At 39.6% G+C, this 13,787-nt stretch overlaps 1 protein-coding gene across 5 annotated transcripts in view; it reads right to left on the reverse strand.

Moving 5' to 3' along the window:
* Positions 1-13,338, reverse strand: part of HS3ST5 (heparan sulfate-glucosamine 3-sulfotransferase 5) — a 204,007-nt gene extending 190,669 nt beyond the window's left edge. Inside the window, exon 1 of one of the 5 annotated variants that reach the window (XM_084514590.1) lies at positions 13,253-13,338. The gene's annotated coding sequence lies outside the window, so the exon portion shown is untranslated. Of the gene's footprint in view, positions 1-11,335; positions 11,521-11,907; positions 12,032-12,208; positions 12,385-13,252 lie in introns of those variants that run through there. The other 4 variants (XM_084514589.1, XM_084514587.1, XM_084514591.1 and 1 more) reach the window with 4 other exon arrangements.
* Positions 13,339-13,787: the final 449 nt, after the last annotated feature.

Consider the following 13,787-nt stretch of genomic DNA (forward strand, 5'->3'; position numbering starts at 1 on the left):
CCAGCTGATTAAAGTGCCTTTTAAGAAACATACTGCACTAAGTGTATGTATGACAGAGTTACATTTTGAGTTATAAGCAGACAGGATCACTTTTGAAGTGGCAGCTGACACAGCTGGTCTAGGACAATTTTGCGAGAGGATGCTAAATGGTTGCAGGACCAGTCTAAGAGATAGGTCTCCATTACCATAATGGCAGCTTCAAGGTTAGTTTGCAAGGGTCAGTCAGGCCTATTGCACACAAAGAGCAGTTGAGAGGGAGGAACAATTTTGGCCAAAGTGACAGCTGCTTTTTCAGAAGGAACATGCACTGCCTTGTAGCTTATAAGAAGCTGTTAGCACCAGTATGATATCGTCACCAAATTCATCACAATCTTTCTCAGTGGATGTCTCAACCTAATATCTGTCCAAAGTACCTTTATAGCATAGACTGAAACATTGACTAGATGCTTATATTAATGCCACAAGTGACAATGTTTCAAGATTGAGGTAGTCTGCAGGGAGATTTGCAGAACTAGAGTGTGCTTTTGCAGCTTTTTACAATAAACGATCTGGATGAAAAGGCATTATCTTTGAGAGACATATGCTTAAGGAAATCTCAAGCTTGTGGTAAAGTCTCTGTCTGGTCCCAGTTTGAGACCAGCTATCCATGAGCCATCATTTGGTAGGAGTTTTTTCTTACCCTGGACTGTATAACTTGGAGTTACCAGCTGGGAGCTATCACACTCGCAGACCCCACTGAAGGGAGAGAAGGGAAAGACAGGGACACCAGGGGCCTTACAGCAAGATGCCAGGGGCAGGATGTTCTTTAGAACATGAAACACATCTGTGGTTTCTAGACAGGCTTCAGCCACACACCAAAAGAAGCTCCAGGACAGTTTGACAGCTATTTATTTAACTATTCTTTTTAAAGTATCACTGATAAATAAGTTAAACTTTTTAGAACATTTTCATTTCTCTGTAATCATTACTTCCTCTACCTTCAGATAAAATGCACTTGTGTTTTGGTGTGAGTGTGTACAATATATATTTAAGAACAAATTAAAAATCAGTGTCAACAGGTATATCATAATCATACAGTACTTTTTTTTTCATTTTTTTTTACCAGGAATCTTACAATATCTATTACTATGCTTTTATGTTTAAATATGTATATGGAATTGCATATGACACATGATTTTCCAAAAAAAGAAGGATTTTAGGGAACTCAGTGATTACAAGAGAAAAGTAAAGTGATTTATATATCATGAAGACCTCTAAAACAAATCTGATTTCAGAATCCTGATATGCTTCGTTTGAATTTTCTAATCAAATAGCTCCTGCTGAGTACTGAAACTGATATTTGACTGTTGTCTATTTGACTGCTGTCTGTTTGTCAGATTCAGATCCAGATTTTTGTAGGTTATGTCCACCAGGTAGCTTATATATGTGCTTACACAATGGTAAAGTCAAAACTCCTTGAAACTCCCCTGAGAGATAAAATCCTAAAAGCCTCACTCAAGAGAACGAAATGGCTAAAAGATTTAGGTTTGTTCTCCCTCCCAAGTTAAAACCACCAAAGGTATTAAATCAATGCAACCTCCATGAGCTCTGACTTAAAGCATTGTCCAGAAAAGCCACCAGAACCTCATGACCTTGGCCCCAGGACTTGGTATAACCACATACCTGCAGTCATAATAGTTGGAGGCCATTATTTTGCTATTGGAAAGTCCTCTCTCTGATAGGAGACTTTTCCCCCAGGAGCACTGTAATTTTTATATGTAGTCTGTGAACCACAAAAATGGTACTGAAGGATTAGCAGTGAGAAGCAGAGTATCTCCTGGGCTTCATGTAAGACGCTTTGATTTACCCACAGCCAGATATGTTTTCAATATTTTTCAGGTTGTGTTGCCCCACATCCATGAAACACTCATAAAACTTTGCCGAAGCTCAGCAGTAAAATATGAAGAGTAAAAAAGGTGACTTGTAGATGTTGCAAAATAAGTAACAGTGATGCTAAATACCAAGAAATGAAAACTTGTGATAACAAGTAAAAATGAAGGTATTTTTCCTCCATAAGTAAATGAAGTATTATTTTTTTATGCAATTAGTCCAGTGTTGTGCATTTACTTATTAAAAGTTTATCCAACTGCCTTAGTAAGCTTAATTTTCACTGTTAGCTGAGGGTGTCTGTATTTTAAAGCTTGAAGGAGTTTGATTTCTGAGACAGCACCTTAAAATGTTTGACATGATTTCTTTTCTGACACACAGAATACGGAATATACTACCAATCAAGCATTTTTGTCTACATTTGTATTCTCTGGCAAAAGTTATTAATATATCTTTAAGAAGTGCTTGTACTCTTACTTTTCTAAAACAGGTTTTTCAATGTTTTACAAAATTCTGACAACAAATGTACTGTAGACAATAACTTTCCTATAACAGCAATTTCTCAACAAACTGGCTTCAGCATTCAATAAGAAACAACTATAAATAGAAACTGCAGAAAAGGAGCTATCATTTCCTAAAACATTTTATCACGTTTAAATCTTCTGGTACTCTCGTAACACTGATGTACGTACCACAGTTGATGGCTATTTACAAATAAATATTAAGCCTGTTTTACATGATTTATAAAAATGTCATGTTCTGCTGTAATAGCACAACTTAAATCAGTGGAGCTCATTCTCATTCAGAAAAAAAAATAAAAAAAATATGTATGTATATGGAGCCATTATACTGATCTAAATACTATTACGACTACAACTATGCAAGTGAATTAAATAGTCCATGATCAACTGTTGTTTTCTAAAATATGTTTAATATATTTTTTTTCAAGGCAATGCCTCATTTGATCCTGGCTGCTTGACCAGCTGCTTCCCAAGGGCTTTCTGGGCATGGCCAGGGCGCATGCCCAGACTTGGGATGGCTCCCAAGAGGCAGGTTAGTTGCAGCCTGTGCTCCGGAGGCTACAAGAGTTTAACCATATGGAAGTGGCCATGATTAGCTGACATCAAGGCTAGAGGGATGCCTTGCGTTATTCAATCATAAAATATAAGCAAAGAACAGAAATGCAGCTGTAATAGGTAAAAATAAAAATAAAATCCACACTTCCAATCAACAATGTGCTGCGGCCAACAGTAAATTTTGCCAATTATGGTCTAATTATTGCTGGAATAAAAGAGAGAAACCCTGACAAATCTGTTCTCATGTGTCCCTGGGGGATAAACATAAGTGAGTGGCCGGCTTCTGCCTATCACTGTGCTGGGGACTGTGCTGTGTCTCCCCATGCTGTGTATTCCATACTGATCCAGTGCACTGGTGCTGGTATACGTCCCAGATCAGAAGCAAGCTGTCTCATTTATAAGCATGACTTACTGATACTTTGTCAAGTCACATAAGCAACATATATTAAACTTAAATTTCTGAAGCGGTAAGCTAGGCAAATTAGATTTCTTTCCAAATGGCAACTAATTGTCTTTTAATATCTACATCCTGAGCCTAAATACTGCATGGTCAGAGGACATTCCCCTCTTAAACTTGTTAGAAAGATATGTTTGATTTCCTACTCACTGTTTTCTTTATTTATGGCAAAACAACAACAATCAACCAAACAAGAACACTTTCTTGTTCCTTTCTTTCTGTTATCACCTAAAGTCTTCCTCATTATATGAGTTGCATTCAGGAATAAAATAATAACCAACACTTCACTAACTAGTACCTTTCCAGGAAAGCACCTGCTTACCTTTCCAAGGATCATAGTTTCTTGTGATCCAGCAGACAAAAATGTGATCTATTCTAGAGATGTGTGCTCTAGAACAAAATAAAAGGTATTCTACTCACCAGAAACACATTCAGAGTTTTTAAAATTATTTTTGGAAGTCTTAGAATGACTTTAAAAATATTAAAATTTAGAAATAAAACATTATGATTAGGGACAAATCAAGAGTCTTGTGTCAGTATTTTGTAGTGTTTTTTTTTTTTTTTTTTCTTTTTTTTTTTTTCTTTTTTTCAGTTTCTTATTATTTTTTACAAATAATCACTTTATAGCTGGGAAAAATAAAAATAAATAAAAAGTATACCTTGTATACCTTTAATTAGTTTATCATCACAGCACACAGAAAACATGAAAACACACCTTTTCTACGGACAGCTTTGGTTTCAAAGGATTAAGTCTGAAAAATCATACAACAAAGGAATTTCAACCAACTCCCTGATTTTCATCAGAGCTGACTAAAATATTTTCAAAGACAAGACTTTTGAAATTAAAAAAAAAAGTTTACTCCAATTTTCATTGATATCATTTATTTTTAAATTTAATACAGAATATTTTCAAAATAATGAAAGAAAAAAGTGGGATTAAGCAGATATTTTTACCATGTGCAAAAGAAAAAAAAAAAGTTTAATTTTTTTTTTTTTTTCTTTTTCTCACTGAAATTTCTTCCTGCTTCTCCAGCAAGAAAAACAGAAAATGAAAATGATATACACATATTGAAGTAGCATATACACGTTTTTGGTTCTGAAGCAAACAAACCACAAAAGTTTCTGGTTTTCTTTGTTTGAGAAGAAGACAACTGTCAAATCTAAACAACAGAAAAATCTTTTTCAACTTCTTTTTTTCTTTTTTTTTTTTCTTTTTCTCTTTTTCTCTTTTTTTTTTTTTTTTTTTTTTTTTTTTGTTAAATAAAACAATTTCTGTGTAGATATAAAGCTGGTAAGTAAGGCTTATGTCATGAAATATATCCTTTGTTGTTTCTTGCTAGTAAGTTGTGTAAAAAGGAAGTATCAAAAAATGTCTCTCCAAGCACCTGCATCATAAAAAGTCTGTGATAGCCTCCAGGAGACAAGCCAAGGCAGTTACAGAACCATAGGTCTGATATATAAGGGAAGAAACAGCTGTTGATTCATATTTACCTGGATCTACCTCACAGCAGTCATGAAGGAGCTGCTGGGAAAGCAACCATAAGCAATCAGTCCTGAATTTTACGTGAGGAAAGTCCTGAGTGAAGGACTGTATTTCATTTTCCATAGTTGCATGATTCACCTTTTTGAAGCCTGAGTACTTTGATTATATGTAAAGGAAGCACATTTCATTCTTAGGTTAGAAACCACTATGAAAGAGGGGATAGTAATGTCAAATGTAACCAGAACTGTTTGGTATATGTCAACTGCGAGCTTCTAATCCTAGAAGGAATTTTCATTAATTCTCAAATTATTTCTACCTCTGAGTGAAGACTGACTGGTTGGTAATTAGCTAATCAGTCATATTTTCTCTTTTAGAGCTATTTATCAAAAAAGATTCTAGTAGATTATTTTAGCCATATTTTACTTCATTCAGGAATATAATTTTCCACCAGAATACAAATACATGTTGTGTAACTCTACTCATATACTCTATACTATATCAATAGACCTTTTCCCTAATGCAATTCTCTTTTACTTTACATTGCAGATTAATCCTTTTAGGATTAATGTGAATCCTAGGAATGTGGAATTAGAAATAGTAGAGATTTGCTGCCACCCCTGCCATTATTTATACTTATACAGCTATGGATAGGGTGAAGATGTGCAGCAGGAAATTATTTAAAATAATTTTCTCCAAATCTTCTGACATCATGCCAGAGTTAACTCCACTCAATTCAGGTAACTGTTTTTTCAACATCAGAAATAGATGTTAAAAATGGTATTTACTGTGTTAAATTGAGTATAGTGTTAAATATATCATCTTCTATTTTTCTGCACGTTGCATTCAGGGATGATCTTTCTTTCTTTCCTGGCTCTTCCATATAAGATTATAGCTGTTTTTTGAGCCATAGAAGGAAGATCTTGACTGTGATTTTAGATGACACTAGCTTGTAGCTGGGAAAAGATCTTTCAGTTTCATGTTTTTCAGGACATAGTGTAATGCTAGCTTCAGACACTGAAGTGAAGATTCATTTTGTTTTCTCCTTTTTCGGGATTAGGGGATTTTCTATTTTTTATTTTTGGCTGCACTGGATATTATTTATAGCCTTGGGTTGAAAACATTCTGCAGGAGAACCATTGGACCCTGTTGTTTTACCTTCAGGAAAGAGTTTAACTACTCTCAGCTATTTATTGTGCTGTCACATCTTCCTCCATGCCTTCTTGTTCAGAAAGAAAGAACAACCAGCAAATTCCTGCTAGGGATGAGGAAACCAGACAATAACAAAGTTGAAAATTATGCATATTTTTATACTGAAAAAGAAAAGAGTGTGTATAAATACATAGATAAATGTGTATGCAGATACACATAAAATCTGGGGCCATCTAGATTTCCAAGACACAAAATGGTTATTTTCTGTCTTTTGTCTTCTTTTGAAGTTCCCAACCTACTATCTTTAGTTACTGTTCCTGTGGCAGGAACATGTTAGGTAACTTAACTTTTGTAATTTTATTTTTAACCTCAGTTGCTTTAATTTTTCCATTTTACTTCTGTCTTAAAGATTTTTTTATGAAAGAATGTATTTTTCCTCTCATGAAATAAAACAAAACAAAACTAATCAGTGTATATTTTAACCTCAGTTTGCCATGTCTCTACTATTTCAAAATTTGTCTCTAAGTTCAGTTAATTTTTTTGCCAAACTCAGTTGTATCTGCATTTCTGGCAAAAGCCATGCCTTCTGTATTATGTGGTACATAGTACATAGTACTTTCTTCTTACATGTGGTAAGAGGAAAAATGCAAACAAACCTGTCTGCACAGAATCTAGGTTGAAGAGTAAATCCATTTCCATTGATGTAAACTGACTCCCATGAGATGCCAGTTTTCTGATGCTGTCATCATAGTCGCAATGCCAGGTTGCAAAGGGAGGTTTTGATTTAAGTTGAGAGTCTGTCAGCTAGTGTAGAAAGTTTACTCGCTGCTGAGCAAGCTAAAGTAACTGTTGTAGAGCACAAATCCTTTATTCGTTGGCTCAGTTTCCAATTAATTATATATAGGATTAATCCATTTATATTAATATTTCCTTTATATAATTTAAAGAAAAAAATAGCACATATATATGTAGATTATAAATTGGTTCATGATGTCCTTCTACCAATCATTTTTTAGTATTCACAGACATTTTGTAGCGATTTGTGCTTCAGTGCAGAATCCTGTCATCCCTTGGTAGATTTTGAATATTTGTCTGCTACAATAAAGTCTAATAGTTTTATTTATGACAGCCCTTTGGAGACTCCAGCAACTATGTGCAGTCAAGATTGTTCAAGCCATTATAATACAAGATTGTGTTAAAATGATTTGAATGGATAGAAGTTCTTTCAACTCCAAAAGGAATGGATTGATAGACACTGTTCTGTAACATATCAGGGTAAATCTGCTACTTTAATCCCCCAGAAATTTATATTTTCTCAAGCAACATTTGCTTGCAAACAAGAAGATGCATATGGACTAAAGGTGCCAGGGCATGAAAAGTACCGGGGATTAACTTTTTTTTTTTTTTTTTTTTTTTTTTTTGTAGCATAAGACATTATATACCAACTCAGGTAGCTTTAAAACTTTTAAAATATTTGGGGATATTCAACAGTTTAAACAGGGTGTCATTCCTTAAATTTACCTCCTCAAAAAATGGCTGGATCTTAAAAAAAATAGCTAGTAAAGTCTACCTTATATAATATTGGTTCCAGACATTTAGAGTTTATTTTGCGGCAATCTTTCATTACAAACTTCATCTTTCAGATCTTGTCTATAATAGCTCATTTGGTTTAGAAATATCATCAAAGACTATTGCTACCCAAATCTTTTTAAAATAGTTAATGGCTTGCAGCACTTATATATAATTATTTATTTATCTATTTTAAGTAGAAACATTTCAAATTTTCCCCTGCCAATGAGAGAGAGGGAGAGAGAGAGATGTGTGACTGACTATATTTCATAAGCACACATTTAAACACTTGAATAAACTTTGGAAAAATATTGCTTTTCATGGTCATTGGTCAGGAAAACATCTGTGTACAACAAAACTGTGTGTGATTAGGTCCCTTTGAGGTTAGCAAATGTTAACTAAAAAACTAATATTTATTTAAGGGTTTTGATGATGTGAATCTTTCTGCAATGATCATTTCATCTACTATGTTAACAATGCACAGTAATAGTTTTTTTTTTTTTTTTTTTTTTTTTTTTTTTTTTTTTTTTTTTTTTTTTCGGGGAGAAAAGTTGAACTTACAGATTTGTAATACTTGAGAGAGAGAATGTGTGGTGCTAACAGTATTTATGTAATAGGCCAGAAGTACTAATAAGTACTATTGCTGGAATGGGCAAATGAAATTCATAAATAATACAGATGAACCCAGTCTTGTTAGAAAATGGTGTTTGGCTATTTTTTTTTACAAGACTAAAACTTCTGTTCTCGATTATTTTTTAAATTTTTGTGCAACTGCATTGTAAACCATAACTAAGCCAAACTAGTTTTTCTTCTATATCCACCTTTATTTCATTCAGTCAATGCCGTATCATTTCAGCCTGAACACTTTTCTAGGGAAGACCTATAAAGGAAAGGTCTTGAATGAAGAAGAAATTGAACACATGTACCTGCACAAACACACACACACATGAAAATGAAGTGCAGTTGAGACTAGACATAGGCCAGTGACTGATATTTTAAGTTACATGCGAATGTGGCACTCTTTCCACGTTCTGTTGCACTGCATTTGGATATTGTATGGTTCTCCAGACATGCTATGAATAATTTTACATACCATCTGCTTTACATGCCAGGTTCCATATGTACAATGTATAACCTAAAACCAATATTTTGATTGATTTGAGCTACAGTGGAAGCTTTTTGTTCTTAAATTGTTGGATATAAGAATATAGTCTAAATAAATTATCTGACAATTGTCTTCTGTCATTAACAAATGATAACATTTATTTTGAAAAAGTTTTTTAAAGATGTAATAATCACAAAGTCAGCTTTAAATAATCTCACCATGATTATTTCCTATATTTGAACACCGAGGCCTGTAAACACCTGTGACTGTTCACTTAATAACACAGTAATACAATGCCATAAACATGTTTCAGAGTCAAGAAAATGACAGCAAAATTGTAGTAGCCTAGAAAAAGAGATATCTGAATTAAGATAAGCAGCACTTGTTCTACAGGGTGAGGTTTATAAAGACACTACAAGTGAGTAAGTTATACTTGTTAAACAAGATGAGGTTATAAAGATGCTAGAAGTGAGCAACAGGAATTCAAAATGTTCTCCAAGTGGTTCTCTGTACTTCATTATCTGGCTTCCTTTGACTCTGCCTTATATACTCTAATTTTACATACTCTTCAGTTACAGGTAAAACTAAATTAAAAAAAAAAAAAAAAAAAAAAACAACAAAAACAAACAAAAAAAAACTTTCTATTTTGCAGATGCTGTCCACAAGAAAATCTGGCTGTATTCCCACATGCACATATGAGGAGGAAATACTGAAACATCAAAGTGAAAAGAATATAGAATTTTACACCAATGGCTCTCGGGACAAAACAGAAGGTTTATTTAAGTATGTATCATAATTTTGTGAACTATTGACTCTCCTCATCCAAACAAGGAAAGAGAAATAAAGATAGATTTGAACCACAAAATAAACAAACAAACAAACCAAAACAGCAACAACAACAAACTGACAATCAACCACAACCACCACCACCACCAAGTGTCCCCAGACTCTTAATACGTAATAATTATATTTTTACATTTGACTTTAAATTGAAATACTATCAGCAAAAATAGATTGTGGCATTATGGTGTGTGAGTAAAGAGCAGATAGAGTAGAGAAAAGAAGCAACAAAGAAATTCAGAATAATTTTTTTTCCATAATGTGTCCCATAAAATATGTATCCTCCACTCCCATATATGATATGTGATAAAAGGCATGTTTGACTTCATAGGAAAATCAGAAATGAATATGACATATAAGGAAGGATTTTTCATCTCCCCTATAGGCAAGAAGCAAAAGAAATAACCAGTGAAGCATTTGTCCATTCTAGAGTGTTTTTTTTTTTTTTTTTTTTTTTAAATCCTTTGTAACACGAACATCTTAATCTGTTCATAGTGTGGTACATTCTGTTCAATCACCAATGACAAATTTACCAGATGCTTACAAACAAAACTGAAGGAGAAAAGCAGTACCTCAAAGTTTTTCTACACTTGCCTATTAACACACACACATAGTACAGAAACATTATTATTGAACCTTAACTGAGAAAGGTTATTATTATTAAGAAACACTTATTTATCACAATGTAATAGTCAAAGTCTTCATGAGATATGGTCATAATTCTGATACTTGACAAGTTGAGGAAAACTAACAGTACTTTGGGGGTTCTTTCAGCACTCAGATTTGAAAATAAAGTAAAATAAAAGCATTTCTTCACACTTCCTTTTTAAATACATTCCAACCAAGTGAGAGGTTAGTCAGGTTACGGGAGTAAGAATAACTTTTGCCATTATATTCAAATAGCATTTTTTATACAATATTTAATTATATATCTGACTATTCTAAATAAGTCTAAATACTGCACTGAACAGAAGATGTTCAGTGAACTAGAACTTCCATTTGCTAATGGATCTTTTTTTTTTTTCTTCATAAAATCTTATTTACAGTCCATATGAATATGGACATTTTAATTATTAAACAGAAGCATTATTTCTTATTTGTATCTGTGTTGTGAAAGAGTTCTTTAAAACTGAATAAGAAAGTAATGCACATTTAGATTTTCTCCTCCCTAGAGGGAGGCTGCTCATGAGTTAAACGCTTATGCAACACCTTTCCTCACACTTTCCTTCACTTCTCTCCTATTACCCCTCTGCTGAACCTTTCTGGGCCTGATCCACAGGCCACTGAAGTCAGTGCGAGCCCATCCAGTAGCCTCAGAGAGTTTTGGATCTAGTCTCCCACTGCTTCTAACATTTTAGTAAGAAAAAAGATATACAACACCATAATAGTATAAGGTGTGAATCTGATAATATTTTGTAATGTCTGTGTGTAAAACAATGGGCTTCAGTCCATCTTGATGTCAAACACATCAAGAAATCATCCTGATACTTGTTCATTGCAAAGTGGGAATGACAATCCAGAAAATATTTCTGGCTGAGTGCAGCTAAATCTCTTTGGTTAAAACGGCTATCTTTTTGAAATGAAGTTTCTTTTATGCATCTCTCTCACTTCACCTTCTCACAGCCTTCTGCCCAGTCCCCTTCATTTGAAAAGTACTCTGCATTGGCCAAAACCTTCTTTCTCTGAAGTCAACGGGAGAGTGATCATGCCCAGTTTGCAAAACGCAGTGAGAAAAGACATCATTGTCAAAGTTAAAAGTAAGAAAAACATTTTACCAAAATCCACCTTACCAAAACCCACTTTTCGACCTGCAGCACCCACCAGCTTTTGTCTGCCTTTCCTGCACATCACGCCCGGCGGTGCAGCCGAAGCAAAGCCCCGCTGCCCTCTGGCACTCGGCAGCGGGCTGGGACGCCGGGCTGCGAGGAGTTGGCCGTGCGCAAGCCCCAGCTCAGCACCACTGTGCACTGAGTCGACGGCGAGCGTTTTGCAAACATCGAGCCTTCCTTCCCTGGGGGACGGCCGCTTTTGGAGCCCACGGCACGGGACAGGGGCAGGGGAGCGGCGGGCACGGTGTGACAGCGGTGCCGGGGCACCTGGCCTCCTCCTTCGGCAGGTGAGGAGCTCCGGGCTCCACAAAACACCGGACCCCGCCGGCAACCCCAGGGAACGCCTCCAAAACCGAGGCACGGAGAGCAGGACACCGGCCCCGGTGCGCACTGGGGGCACCGTGTGCTCCGAGCCCCGGCTCCGGCAAAGCGCGGAGCGGAGCCACCTCCGAGGGCCCCCAGCCCGGCAAGGCATCCTCCACCTCTCCCCCGTCCCCGACGGACTCCGGAGCGGCTCGGAGCCCCGTACTCACCACGATGCAGCAGGCGACAGCCCGCAGCGCAGGCGAGGCGCCCCCGCCCCGGCCGGTGCCCGCTGCGGCGCACGGACCCCGTCCCTCGGCGCCCACATCCGAACCCCGGGAGCGCAGCTAAAAGTCCTTCTGAGGAGCACCCGGCCAGCCCCGCCACCTCCCGCCTCGGATTGCTGTCATCTCCTCTCCCCTCCCCTCTTCCCCCCGCGCCCCCCCCCCCGGCGGGCGGCAGCATTATAAAGCGGTCCCTAAGCCGTGAGATCACGCACCGGCAGAGGTGCTGGTCCTCGCCGCTACTTACCGGGCATCCTTCAGAGCGGCGGGAGCGAGGGAGGAGAAGGAGGAGGAGGAGGAGGAGGAGAAGGAGGGAGGGAAGGAGGGAGGAAGGAAGGAAGGGGGCTCCTGGCGGCGCTGCTCGGCAGCCTGGGCAGCTCAGCAGAGTGCTGCTAGTCAGTGAGTGAGTGCCTCGGTGCGTGCGCTGCCGGGCACGGCCGAGCGCGCACTCAAGCAGCGAGGGGCAGAGGGGAGAGGTGGCGGAGTTGAGGGAGCGCAACACGGCGCGGCCAGGTGCGGCCCAGCACGCCCCCGGCCCCGCGGCCCTCCGCGGCCCCCCGCGACCCGCCGCCGCGGCCGGAGCTGCCGGGGCTGGAGCTGGGGGAGCCGCGCATCCTCCCCTGGTGGCACACGCACCGCAGTCGGGTGGGAGCGGGGCGGGGGGTGAAGGGGGGGGGGGTTAAAAATAATATGTATAAAAAGCTTAATAGCCAAAAAAAAAAAAAAAAAAAAAAAACAAAAAGGAAAAATAGAAACAAAAAACAGCGCAACTCTCTGGCTGTACTTCCCGGCTGAGCTCCGAGCCCCCCGCCTCGAAGCTCTGCGGTCCCGCGGCACAGGCGCGCTCCCGCCGCGCCGGGAGCCGCCACCGCCCGCGGTGCAGCACGGCAGCAGCTGCCGGGAGCGCCCAGCTGAGAGCCTGAGCCTCTCCCCGCGCACAGAGGAGCCTCCCTCTCTCCCTCCTTCCTCCCTCCCTCCATCCCTCCCTTCTTCCCTCCTTCCTCTCCTCCCTCCCAGCCCGCCGAGGCAGGTGCAGGGCAGGGCCCTCCGCCGGCGCTGTGCGGCCCCTCCGCGGGCAGAGGCCGGGCTCCGCCGGGCAAAGCGGAGGCTGGCCTCCCCGGGACGAGGCCGGAGAGGTTTGGGGGGCTGTTGCCCCCGGGAGCTGCCGGCGGGCCCCAGGAGCAGCCGCAGAGGAATAAGGAAGAGGCGGCGAGGGCCCGCCTCAGCCGGGCAGCGGTGCGGTGCTCCTTCTCCTGCCTGCAAACGTTTCTCCTTCCCCATCCCGGCTCACCTTCCGCCCGAGCGCAGTGACCTGCCCAAAGAGGACCGAGGACGGTGCATCCTTATTGCCGGGTTTCGTGGCGGGGAGGGGGGAGCCGGCGGAGAAGGGAGGGAGGGAGGGAGAGAATAATTATAACAATCATATGGAAAGGGAGGGTTGGAGGGGGGGGGGCAACACACACCAAAAAAAGCCTGTTCTCGGGAGAGAAATCCAAAATAGCCACAAGAGCATTGGAAGTTGCTCGCTTTGTGATTCGCATTGTAACACTGCCGCCACTGTCTGCCTCTTCCAGCAGCGTACCCAAGAAGCGTGCAAGATGGGAGAGGGGGAGCTATGTACTTTTGGTGTGCTTGCCCTTCCCGGCTGTAGTTCTCTCCCTCAACTTCTGTGCCTAAAAATAAAAATAAATAAAAATAATAAACAATAAAGATCCCCACAGCCCTCCTTCTCCTCCCCACGCAAGTTCCACGCCTGTGCCCTGTGGAGCAAGGAGCCTCCAAGCGCAGGAGGCCACTGCTGCTATCCCTCGTTCCTCCAGCTGTGG

This window comes from Aythya ferina, assembly GCF_964211825.1.
Source record: "Aythya ferina genome assembly, chromosome: 3".
NCBI lineage: Eukaryota > Metazoa > Chordata > Aves > Anseriformes > Anatidae > Aythya > Aythya ferina.